Here is a 25,634-nt window from a genome sequence, read left to right on the forward strand (position 1 = left end):
ATATAAATCCCCAGTACACCCACATCTTGAATACTGCATGCAGATGTGGTATCCCCATCTCAAAAAAAGATATATTGGAATTGGAAAGGGTTCAGAAAAGGGCAACAAAAATGATTAGGCATATGGAACGGCTTCCATATGAGGAGAGATTCATAAGACTTGGACTTTTCATCTTGGAAAAGAGACAACTAAGGGGGATATAATAGAGGTCTACAAAATCATGACTCGTGTGGAGAATGTAAATAAGGAAGTGTTATAACACACAAACTAGGGGTCACAAAATAAAATTAATAGGCAACAGGTTTAAAACAAACAAAAGAAAGTATTTTTCCACACAACACACAGTCAACCTGTGGAACTCCTTGCCAGAGGATGTTGTGAAGCCCAAGACTATAACAGGGTTCAAAAAAGAACTAGATAAGGTCATGGAGGATAGGTCCATCAATGGCTATTAGCCAGGATGGGCAGGAATGGTGTCCCTAGCCCCAGTTTGCCAGAAGCTGGGAATGGGCAACAGGGAATGAATCACTTGATTACCTGTTCTGTTCATTCCCTCTGGGGCACCTGGTATTAGCCACTGTTGGAAGACAGGATACTGGGCTAGATGGACCTTTGGTCTGACCGAGTATGGCCATTCTTATGTTCTTATAATAGTGGGGGGACCCTAAATAAACAAGTCTAACATTGTGCTCTAGACACAGGCTCTGGCAGACTGTCAAGGGGAATACATTTCATAGTCAGAGACCCTTAAGTGAGACATCCCTGCTGCCAGACTGGAAGAGTTCCGCCCCAGGAAACAGCACAAGCCACTCCACTGATCTTAACTGAGGAAATCTGCTAGAAGCCTGTGCTAAATATAGATATGCTGAACAACAGCCTAGCTTATTCAGAGGGAGGCAGCTGTAATCTGAACCAAAAAGAGCTTCCAGTTGGATGTCTAGTAGCTCTAAGTAGAGCACACTACAGTCAGTCTAGCAGGAAGATGACAAAGGTATGGATGATGATTGTGAGGTCTGAATTAGAGAGGAATTATCACAGCATCCATGTGAGCCATAGTTGATGAAAGACTCTGTGGGGAAACACTACTATTGGAATCCAGGAGTAGTGATGGATACAATAGTACACATTGGTAAATAATTTATTTTACAAATTTAGCCCCTTTTCCTAATCACAGAAAAGCAGCACTGGAAGTGTCCTCAAAAAGTCATCTAGTCCAGCTCCCCTGTACTGAGGCAGGATCAAGTAAACTTAGACCATTCCTGATAGGAGTTTCTGCAGCCTGTTCTTGAAAACCTCCAATGATGGGGATTCCACAACCTCCCTTGGAAGCCTAGTCTAGTGCTTAACTATCCTTAAAGTTAGATATTAGGGGAAATGTTCTGACTTAACTCTCCCTTGCTGCAGATTAAGCCCATTACTATTTGTCCTACCTTCACTGGCTATGGAGCACAATTGATCATCATCCTCTTTATAACATATCTGAAGACTTATCAGGTGTCCCCCCGCACTCTCCCCAGTCTTATTTTCTTTTCTCAGATTTTTTAATCTTTCCTCATAGGTCAGGGTTTCTAAACCATTTATCATTTTTTTCTCTTCTCTGGACTCTCCAATTTGTCCACATCTTTCTTAAAGTATGGTGCTCCAGCTGGAGGCCTCACTAGTGCCAAATAGAGTGGGACAATTGCCTCCCATGTCTTATCTCTGAAACTCCTGTTAATACAACCCAGAATGATATTAGCCTTTTTTGCAACTGCATCACATGGTTGACTCATATTCAATTTGTATCCACTGTAAGCCCCAGATCCTTTTTGAGCCAGTTATTCCCCATTTTGTAGTCGTGCATTTGATTTCTCCTTCCTAAATTAAGTGTTTTGTACTTATCTTTACTGAATTTCATCTTGTTGAATTCAGCCCAGTTCTCCAATTTGTCAGGGTTGCTTTGAATTCTAATCCTGTCCTCCAATGTGCTTGCAGCCCCTTCCAGCTTGGAGTCATCTGCAAATTTGATGAGCATACTCCACTCCATTATCTAACTCATTAATGAAAATACCAGACTCAGGAGTGACCCCTGTAGGATCCCACTACATATGCCCTTCTAGTTTGACAGTGAACCATTGATAACTATTCTTTGAGTACAGTCTTTCAACGAGTCATGCACCCTCCTAACAGGAATTTCATCCACACCATATTTCCCTAGTTTGCCTACAAGAATGTCATGTGGGATTATGCCAAAAGCCTTACTAAAATCAAGATATCTCATATCTACTACTATCCAGTATCTTTCCAGGTATTGAACTTAGGCTGACTGGTTTTTAATTCCCTGGGTCCTCTTTAAAGATAAGTACTATGTTTGCCCTTCTTCAGTCATCTGGGATCTCACCCATCCTCCATGAGTTCTCAAAGATAATTGTTAATGGTTCTGATGCTGCTTCAGCTATTTCCTTAAGTACCATAGGATGAATTTCATCAGGCCCTGACAACTTGAATACATTTAATTTATCTAAATATTCTAGAACCTGTTATTTCCCTGTTTTGGTTTGTGTTCCTTCCCCCTTGTTTATATTAATTGTGTTAAACATCTGGTTACCATTAACCTTTTTAGTGAAGACTGATGCAAAATGGGCATTAAACACCTCAGTTTTCTAAATGCCATCAGTTATTAGCTCTCCTTTCCTGCTAAATAGAGAGCCTACACTTTCCTTCATCTTTCTCATAATGGATTTAAAGAACCTCTTATTGGTTTTATGTCCTTTGCTAGTTGTAACTTATTTTGTGCCTTAGCCTTTCTGATTTTGTCACTACATTCTTGTGCTATTTTTTTTTTGTATTGCTCCATATCAATTTGTCCATGTTTCCACTTTTTATGGGATTCTTTTTTGATTTTCAGGTCATTAAAGAGCTCTAGATGGAGCTATGTTGGCCTCTTAATATTCTTCCTGTCTTTCCTTTGTATCAGGATAATTTTCAGTTGTGCCTTAATATTCTCTCTGAGAAACTGCCTGATCTCCTGAACTCCATTTTCCCTTAGGTAAGGTTCCATGGGAAAAAAATCTACCAGTTCTCTGAGTTTGTAAATGTCTGGGTTTTTTAAAGTAAAATGTTTATCAATTATCAATTCATAAATGAAATTCAATTTGCATGCATTTGCATATTACTCTGTGAATGGTTTATGAATCATAGGAATTCTTCATTAATTATTTTAAATTATTATGCATTGAGAACTCACTATGCCTAATTTACAAGTTTTGCTGTGTGATTGGTCACCTGAGTATCATGGTGGTGTTTCTGCTCCCTGACTGGATGAACCCCAACCCCACAGAATCTTGGAAAATGGCCACACAGATGCTTCCTATATGAATACTCATGCAAACACATTCATATAAGTATTCACCACATGTTCCATGTCCAGGAACACTCATGCAAACACACAAATGCTTATGGGGGGCGGGAATGAAGGGGATGCTAATGTCACCAGAATAAATTCTATGGCTTTTATTCAAACATTTGTTAATACTTTTTTTTGGTAGTATTTTTCCAGCTTTGTCCAAGAGCATCACCATTTTACTGAAAAAGCCTGTATGCACCCCCTCAGAGGATGCCAGCGCTCCCCTTTCTCCATACATATAAATGATCCTGCCTGCTCATATTCTTTGCGTCTTATTCAGGCTGTGTCATGGCCAGTTCATTTCCATCCAGTTCCTTGGTTTAGGATCTGATCCAACTACCATTAAAAGCAATGGGATTCTTTCCATTGATTTTATGGTAGATCGTTTATACCCTGAAGGCTTGTCTATATGATAAGTTAGTGTGTGGCAAACTGGAGTGTAAATATCCAGTAAGCTGTGCACCAATTGTCTTTCTGGATCTGGCTGCTGCGCACAAAAAGTTCTCCTAGTGCTCTTTGACCTACTGCTGTTTGAGAGGAACATTATAGCTAAGAGGCTGCAATGCAGTATTGTTCTTATACTGCTTCTGAACTGCATCTATAGGACTTTACTCTCTAGTATTTTCAACATTATAAATACATTTTGCTTGAAACTCCAGGGTATGGTACTGTGCCTATAATGCTAACTGATAAAATCTGAATGTGAAAATAAACATGTGCACAAAAAATATCCTTCAGTTCATATACTCATTCAAAAAATTCCTCCTGTAAGGCTGTTTCACAAAGAATGAATGTGTTATAGCTGAATTGACAGAATGGAAAACTGCTATCCCTACTTACCTACAACTAGCTGTTGCAAACTCTGGGTAAATATAAAGTTGTGCTGTCATCACATAAAAATAAAGCACAGAGATCACGAGCAAACTGTTACTTATTGTGGGGGAAAAGATAAAGGAAAGCCCCTACCTCGGTAGAATTATTATGTTGCACCATTTCTTTGTCTCTGAGGCCAAGAAAAAATACTTGCCTGGTTTGTTACTTTTTGTGTATTTTTCTTCTTCATCTCCTTTAAGATTCTGGGTATTAAGGACAAACTCGTAAGTATTTACAAGTGGGATCACAATAAGCACCAGAAGAGATAAAAGAAGTGTTTTGGTACCAATACAATTTATTTCATGTACCCTGATTGTATAATTCAATTTTAGATTTGAGAGAAGATATATAAATGGTGAAATGTGATCCAGTTTTACAAAGTCCAAATACAGCCTTTCACTTCAGTATACTATATTTTGGTTAAGTTAAATTTCATAAATACACTAGCACCTAAAGATGCTTAGTAATTTCCTCATTACAATGTTCAAAGTTTCATAAATAAATAAAAATTTTCAGGACAAAATTTTACTTTTGGCCCTTTGGAGCTTTTACTACTGAGCATCACTATTTGACTATTTGTAACACATACTTGCCCACACACAAACACATGTAAAACGTGTATTAACTATTAAGAAAGAAATACTCCTTTTGTTGTTTCTTAATGGTTTATCGGTACCGTGATAATAATGAAAACCATAAGAAAAAGTTGCATCGCATTTGAAGATAATTAGACTGTGGTTTATTTCTGGATAAATCACATTTGTAATTTATTGAAAAACAATGTGGTTTATAAACAAGAATTACTCACATTACATGACACTGTGAAAATACCGTCTATAGTAACACTAGAACACAGGCATAAAGACCAGTATTGGAAGAGTGTTTGCTCTTTAAAAAAGTTTAAAGTTGAAGTTATATCTGCATTAAATAGAAATTGAAAGACAATTTAAAAAAGGGAACATTTATCCTCCATAACACACTTAATGTAATATCAATATTGGATACAGTTAAAATGCAATGTTCCTTAATTAATAAGCAGAGAAGATGTTTACAAATTATAAACTGTTTTTCAGAGGACAATAAAAGTACACAGGATGCTAATGAAATCTTAATGGGTAGAGCGCCCAGCTCAGCATGGCAAGTAAAAACAGCTATAGTCTTCTCTTTCCATGGAGAAAGGGGAATTTACACAGAAAACTCTGAGGACATAGACTGTGTTGCATCATCCTCCTGTTGCAGGGTAGATGGAAGCAAAGCAAAGACAGGAGCCATAGCATGTTAAACATGGAAGTCTTACAACTAGATCTTCAAGCTTCATTTTATAGTAAAAATTAATTAATTTAAATATTTTAATCTAGTTACTTCATTGCCTTTTCTCGAGGATAAACAATCCCAATTGCATCAAAAATTCTTCCATTCTAGAAATTTGATTTTTTCAGTCCGTCTATATGCTACTAGCTGAGCTATTCAAGCCAAGTGAAACCATGTGTGGAACCAGAAATAGACCCAGGTTTATCTGAAGGATTATTACTGAGGGAGCATGGCTAAAGGCATTTCTGGAATGGTGTCGTGATGATGTTAAACTATGGATCCAGATGGAATAGAATTCTTTACCATATATTAATGAGACTGTGGCCCTGATCCAACACCCATTAAAATCAATAGGAGCCAATATAATTACCGTAACAAATTTATTAAATTAAATCAAAATTGAAAGGAAATACTAAAGGCTAAAGCAATCCTAACAAAAATGTATACTCATTAGTAGGCAAAATATTAACAAAAAAAAACTTTCTAATTTTTCATCATGGACTCTAATCAGCTATATTGTCTAATGGATGGAACACAGTGTTAATATTTTGGGACTTCCTGGTTTCTATCTCTGCCATAGACTTTTTTATGGCTGTGGGCAAATAGTTTAGACTAAAATTGTCAAACTTTGTTGTATAAAGTTATGCTCCCAAATAAAAATTTAGGCACCTTAAATGGATAATCTGATTTTCAAGAATGCTAATCACTCGTACCTTTCTAGTGACTTTGAGAGAAATCACTCAGGTCCCTGACCTCTCAGAAGTCAATGGGAGTTCAGGGCACTCATCATCTTGTGGAAACATATCTAAAAGAAAAACAATCTTCTCAAAGAAATACTCAGCACCTTTCATAGATTCATAGATTCTAGGACTGGAAGGGACCTCGAGAGGTCATCGAGTCCAGTCCCCTGCACTCAAGGCAGGACCAAATACTGTCTAGACCATCCCTGATAGACATTTATCTAACCTACTCTTAAATATCTCCAGAGATGGAGATTCCACAACCTCCCTAGGCAATTTATTCCAGTGTTTAACCACCCTGACAGTTACGAACTTTTTCCTAATGTCCAACCTAAACCTCCCTAATAAGGAAAACCTAAATAATAATACGTTTAAGCCCACTGCTTCTTGTTCTATCCTTAGAGGCTAAGGTGAACAAGTTTTCTCTCTCCTCCTTATGACACCCTTTTAGATACCTGAAAACTGCTATCATGTCCCCTCTCAGTCTTCTCTTTTCCAAACTAAATAAACCCAATTCTTTCAGCCTTCCTTCATAGGTCATGTTCTCAAGACCTTTAATCATTCTTGTTGCTCTTCTCTGGACCCTCTCCAATTTCTCCACATCTTTCTTGAAATGCGGTGCCCAGAACGGGATACAATATTCCAGCTGAGGCCTAACCAGGGCAGAGTAGAGCGGAAGAATGACTTCTCGTGTCTTGCTCACAACACACCTGTTAATACATCCCAGAATCATGTTTGCTTTTTTTGCAACAGCATCACACTGTTGACTCATATTTAGCTTGTGGTCCACTATAACCCCTAGATCCCTTTCTGCCGTACTCCTTCCTAGACAGTCTCTTCCCATTCTGTATGTGTGAAACCGATTTTTCCTTCCTAAGTGGAGCTCTTTGCATTTGTCTTTGTTAAACTTCATCCTGTTTACCTCAGACCATTTCTCCAATTTGTCCAGATCATTTTGAATTATGACCTTGTCCTTCAAAGCAGTTGCAATCCCTCCCAGTTTGGTATCATCTGCAAACTTAATAAGCATACTTTCTATGCCAATATCTAAGTCGTTAGTGAAGATATTGAACAGATCCGGTCCCAAAACAGACCCCTGCGGAACCCCACTCGTTATGCCTTTCCAGCAGGATTGGGAACCATTAATAACAACTCTCTGAGTACGGTTATCCAGCCAGTTATGCACCCACCTTATAGTAGCCCCATCTAAATTGTATTTGCCTAGTTTATCGATACCTTGCAGGATTAGCTTCAGTATCATTTTCCCCATTTGCAAAAGGGGAATAATAATAATAACCACACTACAGATCTACCAAACTTCATAGGAATGTTGTGCAGTTTGTACAACACTTTAAAAATGTAAGTTGGGATTTTCAGAAGAGCTCAGCTTTGGACTAGCTCTGTTCCCCTTGACGTTAATAGTACATCTTCCATTGCTATATATTTTATTTTACTATAAAGATAACTTTTAGCAATTCTTCTCACACAGCTGCACGAAAGGTTTCCATGAGAAAAGAGCCCATTAGTAGCTTCAGAAATGTCTTACTAAGTTGCCAATTATTTGTCTCTGACAACTTCTTCAACTTGGAAATGTAGAAGTTGCATTAAACATGCCCATTAATCTTGGCTCTTCAACATGTGACTCAAAGGAGATACTCTGTCTTTGATTAGCTAGGAGTACATCTGCAAACTGAGTTTACAATACACCACATAATCTCAACTGCAGATCTCATTCTGTCATCTGGACCCTACAGTGTTAGTGTCAACAATAGAAGTAAACAATACAAGATACAGCTAACATAAACATTTCAGAAATCATAAGCTTAATCATTGTTCAGAAGTTGGACCAACCCATGACTAAACTCTTCAGCACTCTAGACCCCTGGCTTACCGACTTTGAAATACTTCCAGCACAAAGTGTGTCCAAAACCTGAACACTGAGATGAAAGAGAATTCATGAGGGATAACAATGATGTACGGTACATAGCAATAAATGGCTTTAGAGCTTGGTTAAACATGGAAGTGAAGTTGAGGTGCGCGTTGAACTGCAAACCTTGTTTATGGCAGGTGTCCTTTAGTGCTAAGATTGTTATTGCTGTTACTGGGCAAGATTAGCTTTGTTTTTTATTCATCCATTCCAGTTCATTTTTGTCCTTTGTGAGGAGTTGGAATGGCTGTGCAGCTGTCTCCATTATACTTGGATTTTCTAGGGAAGCTGGCAAAGGGTGTGTGAGTCCATTGTGAAAAAAATAGAGTGGGTGTTGTGTTGAAAAAAATGAATCATTGGAGGAGTGGTCAGTGTAAAACAATTTTCAAAAAATGCAGGCTAGAATGTGCCTGTAAAGCACAAGTGCTTGCTCATTTACATATGCAGAACATATAATTGAATGTTGAAGTGTGCATTTACTGGAGTAAGTACCATTTGCATTTTCAAATGAGGGTTTTCACAAACCAGTACAAATGTGGCTCAGTGTCAATAAATGTTGTTCAGTTTCAAGTACTAGAACTATGATTGCCTGTAAAACTTGTTTTTTTCCTTTTGGAATATATGGTCATTAAGCCAAAGACTTCTGAACCCCAGTGACACTTCAGGTCCAAGTTCTGTGACAAGGTTGTGTTTGAGCACAGTGTTTTCAAGTAAGACACAAAATCAACTCTAGCCAAGTATTTCAGTAGCCTTCTTCATCCGCCTGAGTGAGCACTGTTAGCAAAGATACCTTATCAGAGGTCATACATGATTTTCACAGACCTTGTCGAGCTCCCCCTTTTGGACACTCACCAGGCTGCTGTGTCTGGATCCATGTGCTCCTAAGCTCCCCTTGGTCACTGGGTAGTTCCAGTCACCATCTTTGGCTTCAGCCTCTTTAACACACTTCCTGGCACAGACTCTCTATCTGATGCCGCCTCCTTGGAAGTGCAGCCCCCCAGCCCAATTGCCCTGGGCCCTCTCAGGACCAGTGCTGACCCCCCCCCCTGCCCAAGACATACCCATAGCTGAAGCACACCCTTTTTCAGAGCTCCAACCCTTGTGGGCACTCTGCTTTACAGTGTTAGTGGCACTCACCAGACTTCTGTGAGGCGATCTAGCCACTGGACCCATGTGCTCTACGCCTCAGGAGCCTGAACAGAGTGCAGGCATTACTCCTGGTTTGGGTTCCCCAGGCACACTCTCAAGGTGCAGCTCCCTTGTCACATACCTCCTCCTGAGAGCCTAGACCAGTGTTTCTCAAACTGGGGTCGTCGCTTGTGTAGGGAAAGCCTCTGTCGGGCTGGGACGGTTTGTTTTCCTGCCCCATTCGCAGGTCTGGCCCATCGCAGCTCCCATTGGCCGTGGTTAGCCGCTGCAAGCCAATGGGGGCTGCTGGAAGCGGCGGCCAGTAAATCCCTTGGAACGCACCACTTCCAGCAGCTCCCAATGGCCTGGAGCAGCGAACTGCGGCCAGTGGGAGCCGCGATCGGCCGGACCTGCAGACGGGGCAGGTAAACAAACCGACCCGGCCCACCAGGGGCTTTCCCTACACAAGCGGCGACCCCAGTTTGAGAAACACTGGCCTAGACTTTAGTCCAATTGCCTAGCCTTTATTATCAGTGCTGACCACTCAGATTACCATAGCGTACACACACCCTCTCCCAGGACTCCAACCTTGGGGGTGTTCTTCATCTACAGATGAACTCTTCAGGGGCATATGGTTGGTGTTACACAACACACAGACAGACCGACTTTGCACAGGATTCTAACACCATTGTTCTTCACTTAATTACATGAGAAATATATATATCATACCCCCCTTCACAAGCATTTTCTTGCCTCAGATTTCTCACCACTCCAGAGCACTCTTTGGGTTGAAGTCAGAGTCCTTTGGAGCCATCCAGGGTTCATCTGCTGCAGCATGTCTTAACTTCTCAGTCATGGAGCCTCCATCTCTCCCTCTAAGTCAGCTTCTTCTCTGACAGTCACACAACTAAACTGAATCCTACTTGCTACAAAAGCAGACCCAACTCTTCTCTCCTCCTGCTCAAAGCTTCCTGTCTCTCTCTTCTGGTCCTGCAAGTTTATTTGTTCCACCACTAATACTTGGTTCCTTCATCCTGCTGCTGGTAGTTTTCCACTTTCCAAATGCCAACCATGTACCGGGAAGTAGGAGGGAACCAGCTCTCCTGGGCATCAATTAACCCATTGTCCCAAAATGCTTCTGCCTGAATACAAGACCACTGAGTTCTAATGCCCCTGCATTGTACATAGCCTGGGAGCAATATGACACAGTCCTTCCCAACCCACATTTGCATGGAGTCACTCAAATATGCAGCAATTTCATAAGAACAACTTAATAGCATAACTAGCCATCATAAGTTGTAAAAGGTAAATTCCCTATATCATCATAGTGTCCTTGCAGTGTTCCAGGTCTCTTCAGCTTAGCCACACTTCTCCAGTTGTAGGCTTCTCCTCCATATCATGGATTCCCTCTCTTACCTCTGCAATCAGCTTCCTTCAGCTTTGGCTGGTCCTGAAGTCAACAGGCTCCCTCTCACTCAGGAAACCTGTCCCTTTTGTTCTTCTCTGAGTCCCTCTGTGTTTTCAAAAAGCTATACCAATACCTCAGACTGTTTGTTCCTCTCTTTGGGGATTTTTCACTCTTTCTCCCGTCCCTGCAGATAAGCAGGGTCAAAAAGGATTATTTTAGGTTTCATTCATCCCACTATCCTAAGGTGCTGCAATTTGAATGGGTGCTATTCAGGTTAATAACTCTCCATTGTCCCTGGTCTGGAAGATATGTGACACCAGCCCCACGATAGCTGATTGCACATAGGCTGAGGCATTCATTGATACAGAAACTTCATTAAATCAACTAAATTCGTAAGTTGTACTTAAATATTTGCCCCAAGTCATCACAATGAAATCATAGGCACTTGAGACAATATGGTCTAATGTTCTTGATACTGGAACTTATTGGTAGTACCTAGTCTGTCAGATACTCAGTAAGAAACAAAAACTCTTTGCGGGGGGGAGGGAGAGAAACTCCATCTTTGAAGACAATAAGATAGTGATAAGCACCTCTTGCATTAGGAATGGAACAATGACCATCCACATTTCAAATATAAGTATTATTGCTAGTTGAATGTGGCCTCAGAGAAAGGAAATTTGTAACTGCTCACTGTGGGGAAAGAGGTAAAAGGGAAGAGGGCAGGAAAGGAGAAATAAAACAGACTGGTCACCAATTTCTTTAAATATGCCAGCAATTTTTGCCTGTACTAAACATGAGAATCTTTTTACCAACCATAAACATTCTAGAGCTCCTCGAGTTCTGTTTAGCTGCACTGGGCACAGGACCTGGATTGTGGAGGGAAAGGTGTGTGTCTAAGCTTCTTTTCCATTACCCTGGTCCTCAACCCATCAGAGGGCCAAACCTCTTAGAGCATCCATGAGATGCCAGCTAGAGTGGCATTAACTGTTTTGCCAGCCAGGGATCACACTGCGGAATCCCCAGCTGTTCTCTTAGTGCAACTATCCCTTTTGAGCTAGTGAAGCAACACAAAAGGGAGAAAGAATAAGGACAGGATCTGGCACTCTATGTATAAACAAATCCATCATTTTTAATTATTCTGTGCCCATTAAATGAATCATGAAATTATTTGTCACCATCCATGGTCACTATGAAGGGAGGCAGGGTTGTTAAACTGCTGGTGTCATGCAAAAAAGGACCAGAAAGTTTCTTCCACCAGTCCTTTCAACTGATACTTCTGTTGATCCTCTGTCATAATCTGCAGTTAAGAGATTGGCAACAGTAGTTATAAACATTTGCTATTTTAAGGAGCTACTTAGTGATCCATGTAATCAAGCAGATGCTATAAAGTGGACAATAAATGCTCTTTGTGGTGGTGAGGTTAGTGACATATGCACAGAGGCTCATTCAAGACACCAGAGTACTGTATTAGCATTAGCTGAAGCAGAACTGCTGTTTTATTCATAAATTATTACAAAATGGCTTAAAAGAAGAAAGTCATTTACACTGGATATAGTCAAGGTAAATGCAATGACATGCTATACAAGTGCTATAAATAACTGACTAATTTTGCCTTTGACCACATTTCACTCCAAAGCATATTGCAAAGTTTGCATGTTCTAACAGGCTAAGCAAGACAAAGGAGAAAGGATAAGTGCTTATCACACTTGACCTTGTCAATTGGCTTTAATATGTGATCTTGCTGGTTCAGAGAGAGAGAGAGAGAGAGCCAGAGCCAGAGAGAGAGCTTAAGACACATAAATTGCTTGTTAATCAAGTAAAGTAACTTCACTTTGACTCATATGCTTGATATAGGGTTGGAAGGGGAGCCCAAGGTTGTAATCATGGAACATGATTTTAACTTGCTCTACAGTATTACAAGGAACGGAAACCAGACTTGAGAATGTGATGAATATATACTCCTCAGAAAAGATTCCCCTTGGGCACTGTGCTGAGGGACAGGTGGCTTTTTATGTATTATATATTTATTAGGACTGTCGATTAATCACAGTTAACTCACGCAATTAACTCAACAAAATTAAATGCAATTTAAAAGATTAATTGCAGTTTTCATCACACTGTTAAACAATAGAATACCAATTGAAATGTATTTAATATTTTGGATGTTTTTCTACATTTTCATATATATTGTATTCTGTGTTGTAATTGAAATCAAAGTGTATATTATTTTTATTACAAATATTTGCACTGTAAAAATTATAGTATTTTTCAATTCATCTCATACGTGTACTGTAGTACAAGCTCTTTGTCTTGAAAGTACAATTTACAAATCTAGATTGTTTTTGTTACATAACTGCACTCAAAAACAAAACAATGTAAAACTTCAGCACCTACGAGTCCACTCAGTCCAACTTCTTGTTCAGCCAATCACTAAGACAAACAAGTTTGTTTACATTTACAGGAGATAATGCTGCCCTCTTCTTATTTACAATGTCAGCAGAAAGTGAGAACAGGCATTTGCATGGTACTTTTGTAGCTGGCATTGCAAGGTATTTATGTGCTAGATATGCTAAATAATCGTATGGCCCTTCGTACTTCAGCCATCATTCCAGAGAACATGCTTCCATGCTGATGATGCTCGTTAAAAAAATAATGAGTTAATTACATTGTTGACTGAACTCCTTGGGGGATAATTGTATGTCTCCTGCTCTGTTTTACCCACATTCTTCCATATATTTCATGTTATAGCAGTCTCGGATGATGACCCAGCACATGTTGTTCATTTTAAGAATACTTTCACTTGTAGATTTCACAAAACACAAAGAGGGAATCAATATGAGATTTCTAACCAACCCAAGGTTTAAGAATCTGAAGTGCCTTCCAAAATCAGAGAGACAGGGCGTGGAGCATGCTTTCAGAAGTCTTAAAGAAGCAAAACTCCAATGCAGAAACTACAGAACCCAAACCACCAAAAAAGAATATCAACCTTCTTCTGGTGGCATCTGACACAGATGATGAAAATGAACATGCATCAGCCCGCTCTGTTTTGGATTGTTTTTGAGCAGAACCCGGCATCAGCATGGGCACATGTCCACTGGAACGGTGGCTGAAGTATGAAGGGACATGAATCTTCCGCACATCTTGTGACGCCGGCTACAACAGTGCCATGAGAACACCTGTTCTCCCTTTCAGGTAACATTGTAAACAAGAAGTGGGCAGCATTATCTCCTGCAAATGTAAACAAACTTGTTTGTCTTAGTGATTGGCTGAATAAGAAGTAGGACTGAGTGGACTTGCAGGCTCTAAAATTTTACATTGTTTTATTTTTGAATGCAGGGGGTTTTTGTACATCATTCTACATTTGTAAGTTCAACTTTCATGATAAAGAGATTACACTACAGTACTCGTATTAGGTGAATTGAAAATACTATTTTTTTGTTTTTTTACAGTCCAAGTACTTGTAATAAAAAATAAATATAAAATGAGCACTGTACACTTTGAATTCTATGTTGTAATTGAAATCAATATATTTGAAAATGTAGAAAACATCCAAAAATATTTAAATAAATGGTATTCTATTATTAACAGTGCAATTAATTGTGCGATTAATCACAATTTATTTTTAATCGCTTGACAGCCCTAATATTTATATATATTATATATTATAATTCACTAAATAAAATCTCTAATCAACATCAGCTCATTGTCCAAGTTGATTCTGGAGCAAAATAAGTCAGCATGACTATACTAGCATGAAACCATAACCAAAAATGATAAAACCACAAATTAGCACATTTATCTGAAAGACAAAAGACAGCTGCAAAATTGACAATATATTGATGCATATTATTTCATACAGTTGAATGACTTAGTAATTTTTCCAGGGTGGATTGATTCCCAAGCTTTTGGTCCTACCTAATATGTGGAGGATGTTTTTAGCAATTTTTGAGACTATTGGAAGACTATTGTTTTCTTTGTTCTAGAGATAAAGAAAAAGTGAAAAATTTCTTTACATTTTATCAAGTACTTGAAGGTGCAATATGCACACACAAGAGAGAGTATGTACAATAAAGCATTAAGGGACAGATGTTGCACTTGATTCTTACCACTTTTACGCCAGTGTAATTCATTGATTTAGGTGGAATTGTGCTTAATTTATACAATGAAATACCGGTAGTAATCGTTTCATAGATTCCGAGGTCAGAAAGGACACTGTGATCATATAGTCTTGCGTCCTGTATAGCACAGGCCATAGAACTTCCCCAAAATAATTCCTAAGCAGAAAAACATCCAATCTTGATTTAAAAATTATCAGTGAAGGAGAATTCACCACAACCCTTGATAAATTGTTTCAAGTGGTTAATTACCCTCACTTAAAAAATTAAAGCCTTTGGCCAGGTTCAAGTTCCAGCCACTGGATCTTGTTATACCTTTCTCTGATAGATTGAAGAGCTCATTATTAAATATTTGTTCCTCATGTAGGTACTTAGACTGTAATCAAGTCACTCTTAACATCCTCTGTCTACGGCTATGTCTACACTACACAGCTTTTAGCAACACGGCTGTGTTGCTACAGCTGTTTTGCTAAAAGGCACGCGGTGTAACCACTGTTTGTCAGCTCTCCTGCTGACAAAAAACTTCCACCTGCAATGAGCAGCGTTAGCATTGGTGTCAGGAGACCGCTCCTGTCGACAAAGAGTTATTCACACTGGCGCTTGTCATCGGCAAAACTTTTGTCTTTCAGGGGCTTGGGGGGAGTGTTTTATTAACACCTCTGAAAGAACAAAAGTTTTGTTGTTCAGTTGTCAGTGCAGAAATAGCCTATGTTGAGCTACATAGGTAGAACTTCTTGAATCTATCACTATAAGGCATGTTTCCCAGTCTTTTAATCATTCTCATGGCTCTTCTCTGAACAGTCTCCAATTTATCAACATCTTTCTTGAATTGTGGGCACCAGAACTAGACCCAGTATTCCAGAAGCAATCACATCAGTGCTAAATACAGAGGTAAAAAAACCTCTACTCCTACTCAAGCTTCCCCTGTTCATGTATCCAAGGATCACGTTAGCTCTTTTGGCCACAGCATCACATTCGAAGCTCATGTTCAGCTGATTATCCACCAGCACCCCCAAATCTTTTTCAGAGTCACTGCTTCCCAGGATAGAGTCCTCCATCCTGTAAGTATGGCCTATATTCTTTGTTCCCAGGTGTATACATTTACATTTAGCCATATTAAAATGCATATTGTTTGCTAGTGCCCATTTTATTATTATTATTTACAGGTGCCTTCATTTCCCTTCTAAGCCAAATTGAATTTTAACCAGTTGTGGGATTGTGGGATTGTCCCTTTTTGTGCATCTAGTAAGGTGTTCTTAAATTATTCCCAATTACTATTCATATTTTTCTGATTAAATTCTTCCTCCCAGCTAATTTGGCTCATAATTATTTTCAGCTTTGTGAAATTGGCCCTATTAAAGCACCAAGTAGATAGATAGACAGATTAGATAAACTGGTCTGGACTTCATTTTGCTTGCAAACATTATAAATGTGAGCAAGTCATGATCACTTGTACCTAAGCTAACTTTTAGTTCTGAGATCAGTTCCTCTATCTATTAGGACAAGTCTAATACAAAATTCACAATGGCACCCAGTAAAATCAGAAGGCACTAAAGGGGATATAATTGAGATACGCCTATCATAGGGGAACAATACACAACTCATTTGAATACAAACATTATGCAAACATAATTAACTCTAGTGAAAGTTCTCAGCAAATTAGATATAAATCAGGGCTACAATCAGTTGGAGTTTGTTATTCTACATTGTATCATTTTGCATATCACAATGAAAAGATACAAATTATTAAGTTATGAACAGTTATGACATTTCCACTGTTACAGAAACCTTGACCAATCCATCAGCTGCCAGACAAACCTTGATATCAATGACGATGTTTTATTGCTTAGGAATTAGGTAATGCGTTGTGTTTCAAAGACTGTAGGCAGTGTGGTCTTACTATTAACAAGCAGAAATAGAATTTTCTTATAAAAACGTGAATTCCTTTCCATGTGTCCTCAGATAGAATATTAGCAGATTCCAAAAATGACAAGGCAACCTGTGAAAAAGAAGAATCTAGCAGCATATACTGGGTTACATCAGACTTTTGCTCTGTCATGAAGTGGCAAATAGTGGCAGAAGAGAAGATTAAATAACTGGTAATGGAGTTTAGTTTGGGACACAGTGATTTTGGATAATAGATGAAGATTAAATAAATTCTAACTTTACCGGAAGGTGAAGGGTAAAATATGGTCTCAGAAGAACATGCATTTATGGTATACATCTGAAATGAGGAGAGTAATGTTAGGAAACAAAAAATAATGTAGAAACAATGTAATGTCTCAAATGTTCTTCAAAGGAAATTTTCACAAACTACAAGATGCTGAGCGGATTCCATATTCTTCTAATGGTTAGTAATAAACAGCTGAATTTTAAAACAGGTCTGATTGGTTTCTGAGAATCACAAATTATTTTTATCACTTGCAAACACTGATTACTGTGTGAGTGATTTGAATCCCACTGATATCATTCTACATTTTGACATTAACTTAATTGAGAGCAGGATGAGGCTTGGAGTAATTGAAAAGATAATAATGTGCTCTACTTTCTTAATACTGACTCCATGTTGAATGGAACCAACATTTCAAATACAAAGTTATTGGTTCATTGACCTGTGTATACTTCAGCCAACTAAAGTCTACATTCCTGACTACAGCATTCTGATCTATTCTATTTTCTCTCTCTCATAACTGCCCGTTACCACTATGGACTATGTGCCACAATGGTCAGAGTCCCATTTCTTCTGTGAAAACCTTGACAAAAATCTTGAAAAAAAGCTTGTCTTGAAGGAGGTTTACTGTTATAATAGGACTTTGAGAGTGTTTATGCATCAGATCTATTGCTCATTGACATCAAGTCATTTGTTATTGTTGTGACACCCTATACTTTGCCAGAGTGCCCTGTAACGTCCATATCCCTCATTTATATATAATTGTGATCTTGCATATAAAGTATGCCATGTAAGGTATCGGGGAAAGGTTATGATCTGCTGAAAGACATTGTTCTATCTGAATATGCATATGAAATTATAAGAATTGTGTTGTATGGTTTGGGGAAGTGCCCAGATACTAGCTCTCCAGAGGCAATGAAAAGGGAAGAGGTAACCAATGCCCGGGTAGGTGCTGAATGGACATCACGAGCCATTGTCCAGCAGAGGAGTTACAATTCAATGACTCACTTACAGGTGACACACCGGGGTATTGCTTCACCTTGTGACTCAGCAATGCTCACCAGACAGCCTGGACTTGTATTCTCCAAGTGTAACACCGACAGACCCCGGTCAGCAGGATCAAATCTGGGATCGCTGAAGCTAAATGCATGAGCCTCTACTGCATGAGCTAAAAGCCACATGCCTGTTAGCTAAGGCCGTAGAACAGACTCATTAATCTCTCTCTAAGTAGTCTTGGTGCCACTAGATGGGACCAAGCACCATACCAAGGAGTCGTGTGGGTTACATAAGCACATGGGACTGAGGGTATAAAACAGAACACAGGGGCCTCATGCTTGGCCTTTTCTCCTGCCTCCACCTAGGCTGCAAGCAACAAGGACACTCAGAAGACTGAAGGCTCCAACAGCGGAGACTGGCCCAGGTTTCAAGGGTGAAACTTGTGTACTATGAACAGCAATATCCAGTGGGGTGAGAAAAACTGCTTAATCTAGATGTTACCCAGTCTAATAGGGTTGAGAGTTTAGACTGCGTGCTAACATGTTCTTTTCTTTTGGTAACTAACTCTGACTTTTTGCCTATCACTTATAATTACTTAAAATCTATCTTTTGTAGTCAATACATTTGTTTAACTGTTTATCTTTACCAGTGAGTTTGTCTGAAGTGTTTGGTAAGGGTGTTTGCTCGGGTTTACAAAGGCTGGTGTATATTCATTGATGAAGCGGTGAACCAATTAATAAATTTGCACTGCTCGTCTTGCACACAACTTCCTTTCATATCCATGAAAGGCAGGAAAAGGACTGCGTACAGATAACAGGATTTTAGGTAAAGAGACTATCACACATGTTTCTTATTGTCAATTCTGTTATCAAAGAATCTAAACCCTCTAGACAGTGGCTGATGTAGAAGTGGTTCTGAAAATTTCGGATTGTGTACGCTGCATCTTCAACAGTTCATAAGGCTAGACCATTTCCAGACACACTGATTATGTCAAGAAATTTCATTTGCAGTGAGAGTTGTGTGTCCTCTACTGTAATTCAACTCCTTTGTTGTGAATTTTTCTTGCATAGATCTGGACATAGAAGAGAAGCAGATGGCTGCACGGATAGTCTGTCACCATACCCACTTGTTTCACAAACAATGTTGAGTTCCTGCTCATGTCTGTTTTTGGAAAAATACTTGACAGTATTCAATACATTACAGTCCTACCTTGGCAGAGAAGATTCACAAAGTGACCTAATATTCTTAAGAAAAATTCCCAGAGAATTTAATGGGGATTAAATAATTAGGTGATGCAGAAATTAGGGTTCTATGGAATTTACTTGAAGTATCTATAGAGAATGATTTTCTTTTATAGGTTTCTATAGAGTTCACTGTACCCCAATTCATTGATGTCAAGCTGTATCTAAAAGGTGGCATTCAATACACAGTTGGAAGACTAATAACTCACTGATCATTAATATTCTTATGTGATATATGTATGGGGTGTGTACTAAGAGTTATGGATATATGCTAGAATTATGACTAAAATATGTTTAAGCCAGGCATGTCAGGAGGAGTTGAAAACATGTCTACCCTAGACAAAGCAATGTGTTTGCTTCTCTGACCAACCCTGTGATCAGGCAGAGACATTGAAGGTCCTTTTGCATATTAAGTTAACGAAATATGAAGCTAACAAGAAGGGCTGGAGACAGCTTCCAGCAGGGAACAGAAACTTTATGTGGGCTATAAAGACAGGAGGTCTGAGCCTCAAGTGATCAGCAATTGAATCAACTGAATATATACAATATTAACGTCTGATAAAAGTTTATTGAGTGAAGTGTCAATGAAAGCCTATTATACACTGGTGATTATTACCATCACAAAATGTATGTATTACCATTATATAAGGAATTATGGATATTCATTACTATTAGGCTTTTCAGTCTGTGGCCAAACAAAGGGAAAAAGAGGTCTCTTCCAAACAGGAGGGGATGTCATGGCTATTTACCTGTCCCCTATGTAAATTAAGCATGGTAGAATCAAAACAATAGAAGCCATATTTACCTACAAGGGCATGGGAAACCCACAGGAAGGGATGAACAGCATGAGGTTGCCCTGGCTCTTGAACCAAGATCATTGAACTCTGGAAGACACAAGCAAAGACAGAAGCCATCTTTGGCCTCCATCACGAGACAGACACAAGGGAATAGAACTTTTCCATGCTGAGAAAGATGGGTCCTTCAACCAACAGGGTGAAGGTTTAAGTCTCTGGAAACTGAATATAGGTGAGAAACCTGCTTAGGCAATGTTGTTTCACCTAGGGAGACAAGAGAAACTTGTGCTTCTGTGGATGGTCCTGACTAAGATTGGTACGAAGTCTTCCTTGAACAAAGAATGTCACTTATTAAGTCTTAGCCACAAGAAAACATATTTTGTTTTGTTTTACTTGTAATTCTTTCTATCTTCTTTCTTATACTTGCACTCACTTAATCCTACATATGTTTTATTAATAAATTAGTTTTAGTTTTACTTTAAATCAACTCAGTGTTTTTTCTGTAGGGCAGAGTGTATTTACCCCAGTTAAGTTAATGAGCTACAATGTGTTTTTAAAGGAGCAACAAACTTCATTATTTCTGTGAGTAGTCTGGGCTAGACACTTCAGGCTACAAGGTTTGGGGGAAATTCAGAACTGGGCATGTGTTGGGATCACCTTGCTGATTGTAACCAAGGCTGGTGGAAGCCAGAGTGGGGCTGTAGACAGGAAAGTGAGGTCAGAGCTGCTGAACCAAGGCTGACTAGCTCATAGACAGAGTGTGACTTGCATGCTTTGAGGCTGGCTGGGAGCTTTCCAGACTAGGAGCTACAGCAGCAAAACACTGTAAGACCCCCAGAATTTCAGAGCAATTGGTGACACAACCCCTTTCTGGTCTGAATTGCACCGCGAAGTGAGACAGGAGTCCCAAAACTGAGGAGCCCTCACAGATAACACCCTACCAACGTTTCTCTTTCCCTTATACTAAAGAGACTCCAGCATGACCATCTCTGCTGATTGTACCTGTGACAATATGTCCTGGGGACAGAGACACAATCTCTCAAGTACCAAGGTCCCAAACTATTACATCCTATGGGACAGTTCAAAAACTCTACAGAAAGGTTATCATTTGCCATTAGATTCTAAAGAGCTTTCCCAACAAGCACAGAAATAATAAACCATGGGCAAAAAAAGAAAGAATTTTTGAAAATATAGGAGAGTGCAGCTCCAACAGCAATTCTCCTTTGTTCCATATGGAAACTTTTCCTCTGTGCTAATTAGCTTTTACCATCCCACTGCTTTTTACAACATAAATACCAGGTCTAAACTGCTCTTAATGTCAACCAGTTTTTCCTTTGCTAATGGCTGAGGAAACATTAGGAAATATAGTACATACTTTCCTTGCCTGGATTTCTGTTTGTCAGCCTATGCGTGCAGGGAGAATGAATACACTGAAAAAGAAAGAGTGGAGGCAGGACAAACAGACAACAAGAGAAAGCAGGCTAATAGCAGGGAAGTAACCAACAAGGCAGGTTTGTTCCACTTACTGGACTTCGTTCTAAAACTGGTGAAACATTAGAAAGAAAATATTTTAATTTCCTAGTTGGAGTTTACTATGGTAAACTTTGGTTTTGGGTCAAGATGTGTTTTGGAGATTTGTTCTTCTCAATAGAAAAACCCTTCATTTAAGCTGATTGAGATCAAAAGGCTATACAAGAATGAGCTTATTAATTATTAGTGTTCAAATGACCTGAGTAATCACTCTGGAGGAGAAACTACATCTCAGCATGTAAGATGTTTTTGCTGGATGTGTCACCATCAGCCTTACTCCTGAGCCTTGGAGAACAGAATTCCACCTTCCCACATTGATACAGATAAAGTCTGGGTCAATATAAGGCAGAGGCTTGTTCATTGTTACCCAACTATTCCTGGGCCATAGTGACAACATATGGGGTATGCTTGCTGAGGCCTGGCAGCCTCTTGGATATGTATTGGGGTCACTGAGAAATATCATGTAGCATCCTGTGGTAAAAAGAAGAACAGGAGTACTTGTGGCACCTTAGAGACTAACAAATTTATTAGAGCATAAGCTTTCGTGGACTACAGCCCACTTCTTCAGTCAGCCTTGAAAGATGAAAGATTTTTTTTTAGCCGTTTAGTGTAGGGTCTTTCAGACCTTGCACTTCCTCAGTTTCTTCAGGTTGTTTACCTGGATCTTTTTAACTATCAGCAATCATCACCATAGCTTATCACACCTGGTGCTATCACTTGAATAGTTCCTCAGGAGTACAGAGTGTTCCTCAGGAGTACAGACAAGGGGCACTGCATCAGGCAATGTTCAAGGATTTGTCTAGGCTCAGTCACATTGGGGATTATTCCTAGATAACCTTTTGAGGTCCCTTCCAGTCTTATGATTCTATGATTCCTCAGCTTCCACTACGTCATATTGTCACTGGTCTTTGCCACCTTGGCTCTTGCGTGTTTCAGAGTACATTAGTGTATTTGATCAAGGTCAGTGCCAGGAGGGAGTTGTTCTGATGTAACTAGGTTCTCCAAGATCATCAGTATTTCTCACCATTTTGTTATTCTGTAACCATCTACTGTGGTATTTTAAGGTAGTGGATTTTCAGAGGCAAAGCTCTTTCTGGAATTCAGCCTCTTAGGACTGGTGGTGGGATGTGTTTGGGCAGTGGATGTCTTGGATCATGCACCTGGTTTTTCTCTCCTTTTTCCTGAAGGCATTCCACCTCACTGATGTTGCAGACTCCACAAGGGAGTACAGTGATGGTGTGGGAGTCAGTTTCAATGTCTTTTTGATGATCCTATAGAATTGAGTTCAATATAAATTTTGTGTGCATGGCTCGAGTGTGACCATACAGGGGCAAAGAATAATTGAGAAACTGGGTAGGACTACTGGCTTTTGTTTTCAGAGTGTTTTCAGATCAGCTGCCCGTTTTGTGTTGGCCAATTTCTGGAGTACAGAATTCCTGAAGTTCACTTTCTTTTTCATCTTCTTGATGTGTTCTTTGAATGTCAGTGCTCAGTCTAATATCTCCAAGGTCCATTGGATATTCATAGTGCTCAAGGATTGTACCCACAATGTCTGGAGTTTTTGCTTGGCCTGATTGTGTTTCAAATGGAAGGCACACACTTGTGTCTTAGTAGCATTCAGGAGCCAAGTGATAACATTTTCCAAGTACACTCAGGAAGCCAGTTAAAATGTACTCAAAGTCCTCAAATGTTTCCAGTTGAGTAGCAATGCAAAGATCGTCTGGTTCATCATTTGTGTAGACATTAAACAGTCTGAGTGACAGCATTGAACCTTGGGGCAATTCATTCCCTTGGGAAAGCTGTTGACTTTTTTGACCATCCATCTCAACAAAAATGTTGATTCTCGAGCAGGAAGGAGATTATCTGGACCAGCTCACTATTTCTCAATATTCTTGTTAATTTCAGTAGAAATGCACAGTGGTTCATAGTGTCATAAGCAGTTAACAGATCAACAAACATAGCCCCTGTAATTTTGTAGATTTTGAAGCTATCGTCAAAGTATTGAGTTAAGTTTACAACTTGGCCAAAACATGAACATCCTGGGTGGAAACCAGCTTGGTCATCAGTCAGCTAACCTTCTACTATTGGCGTTATTCTACCCATTATCATCTGCTCATATAGCTTGTAGGTTGAGCAGAATAAGGACATTGGGCAGGAACTCTTTGCAGAATAAGTATCTTTATGTGGTTTGAGTAGGGAAATCACTTTGGTCTGGTTATCTGCATTGTCTCCATGAAAGAGTTAAAGATGTCAAGCAGCACTTCTGTGCTCTCATCCCAAAGTAATAGTTCATTAGATTTACTATCAAGTCCAACTACCTTTCCACATTTCAAGCTTTTCATGGCTAATGTCAGCTCTTTAATGTTGAGCTGTCCATTGTGGAGTTTACTGTCTCTAAAGAGTGATCAAAGTGCTTAACTTGTTTCATTCTGTGCTTTGCTTTGAGGGCTCGTCTACCATTTAGAATGAGTGGTGTGAGACTTGGTTGGGAGAGACTGTGGCAATGTACTTTGATTGTTGTCTACCAGCATTTACCTTTCAAATGGTGGCCCATTCTTTTTTGCTTTTAGGGGACAGGTTTGTTGTTTCAATCAGCTCCCTCCAGTAGTCTCACTTCTCCTTTCTAATTTCTCTCAAACATTTCCCTGAGCCAAATGGGATCCAGGTCAAACAATTCTGAATATCTCTTATATTGGTGGCTTGTTTGTTCCAAAAGCCAAAATAAATATGATGTCTGACCTCTCCTAGGGATGTGCTTTTGGGCAGCCTTCTATACCAGGGAGACAAATTGTCCAGAGTGCTCATGTGTCAGAATAATATTACAGATGAATTAATCCAATTCAAAGTAAAACCTTCCCAGTCAGTCTTTCTGAAGTGAAATCTCAGCAGGTATTTTGTTTTCCTGGAGTGTAGTGCAGCATCTGTCATTTTCACTGGTCTACACGGCCATGACTGCCCTTCTGAGGTTCCTTGCCTGCATTTTCAGAGGTGACAAAGGTCCCTTGTTCCATCATGTGCTTTGGAAAGTATTTTTGTCCTTGAAATCATAGACCAGTGTCAAGTCAATTTTTGCCACCTACTTTTCAACTTCTTCCCCACTGCTTTCATAGTTGTGGTATCCCAGCTGGTGGTGCAACTGTTGAAAGTGCCTATAACAAGGCATGGATTTTCTGGCAGGGTAAATTTGGGTGGCTATGTAAACTGTTCATATTGTGGGTTGTAAACAGAAACTACTGCTATTTGATCAAGTTGAACCATGATAAGTTCCATTGTACCATGGTGTTTCACGGCAAGGTTTTTCACCAGTCTTTTGTCACATAAATATCATACATTTTGGAAACTAATGCCATTCATATAAAGGGCACAGGATGATCTCTTCTTACCAGCACACAATACCAAGAGGCATGGATAATCTGTCACCCTGTGCAAGTGAGTCAGAAGTGCAGGTGAGCAGAGACTAAATCCTATTGGAGTAGAGAGACCTGTTCATGCATGGTTTAGTAGAAGAAGATGGTCATTCTGCAGTGCTCTAAGCCCAGATAACAACCACCTCTTCAGGTCATCTTCCTTCTTCTACCCCAGTGACAGTGATTCAGCCTTTTTCCTCTGTCTGTCTCTGAGAAAAAGCCTGGAAGGGAAGACAAGTAGGCATTTTTGTGGATTTATGCACCACAGATTTACAATAAGGGTAAATTATGAAGCCATTTGTGTAGCCACGTAATTTCATTTTACACAGGGCCCTAGGAGTAACAAAAGAAAAGAGCTGCAAAATAACACTTTTTTAACGCACTGGTAATGTGCTCAGTACTGTACAGAGGACAAAATAAAAACGGTCCGTGCTCCAGATAGCACATTTTGTACAATGCATTCACTGTAATTATAATTGTCCTTCTAGGTAAGGAAAAGGAGAGAGAGATTTGGTGAGAGAAAAATACCAGACTGTTCCAATTAGAGAGAGCGAGGGACTTCACTCTAATAGGAGGCCCGTAATTTCTATGTCTGAACTTTCTAAGGGC

The sequence above is a fragment of the Malaclemys terrapin genome, chromosome 6, assembly GCF_027887155.1.
Source record: "Malaclemys terrapin pileata isolate rMalTer1 chromosome 6, rMalTer1.hap1, whole genome shotgun sequence".
NCBI lineage: Eukaryota > Metazoa > Chordata > Testudines > Emydidae > Malaclemys > Malaclemys terrapin.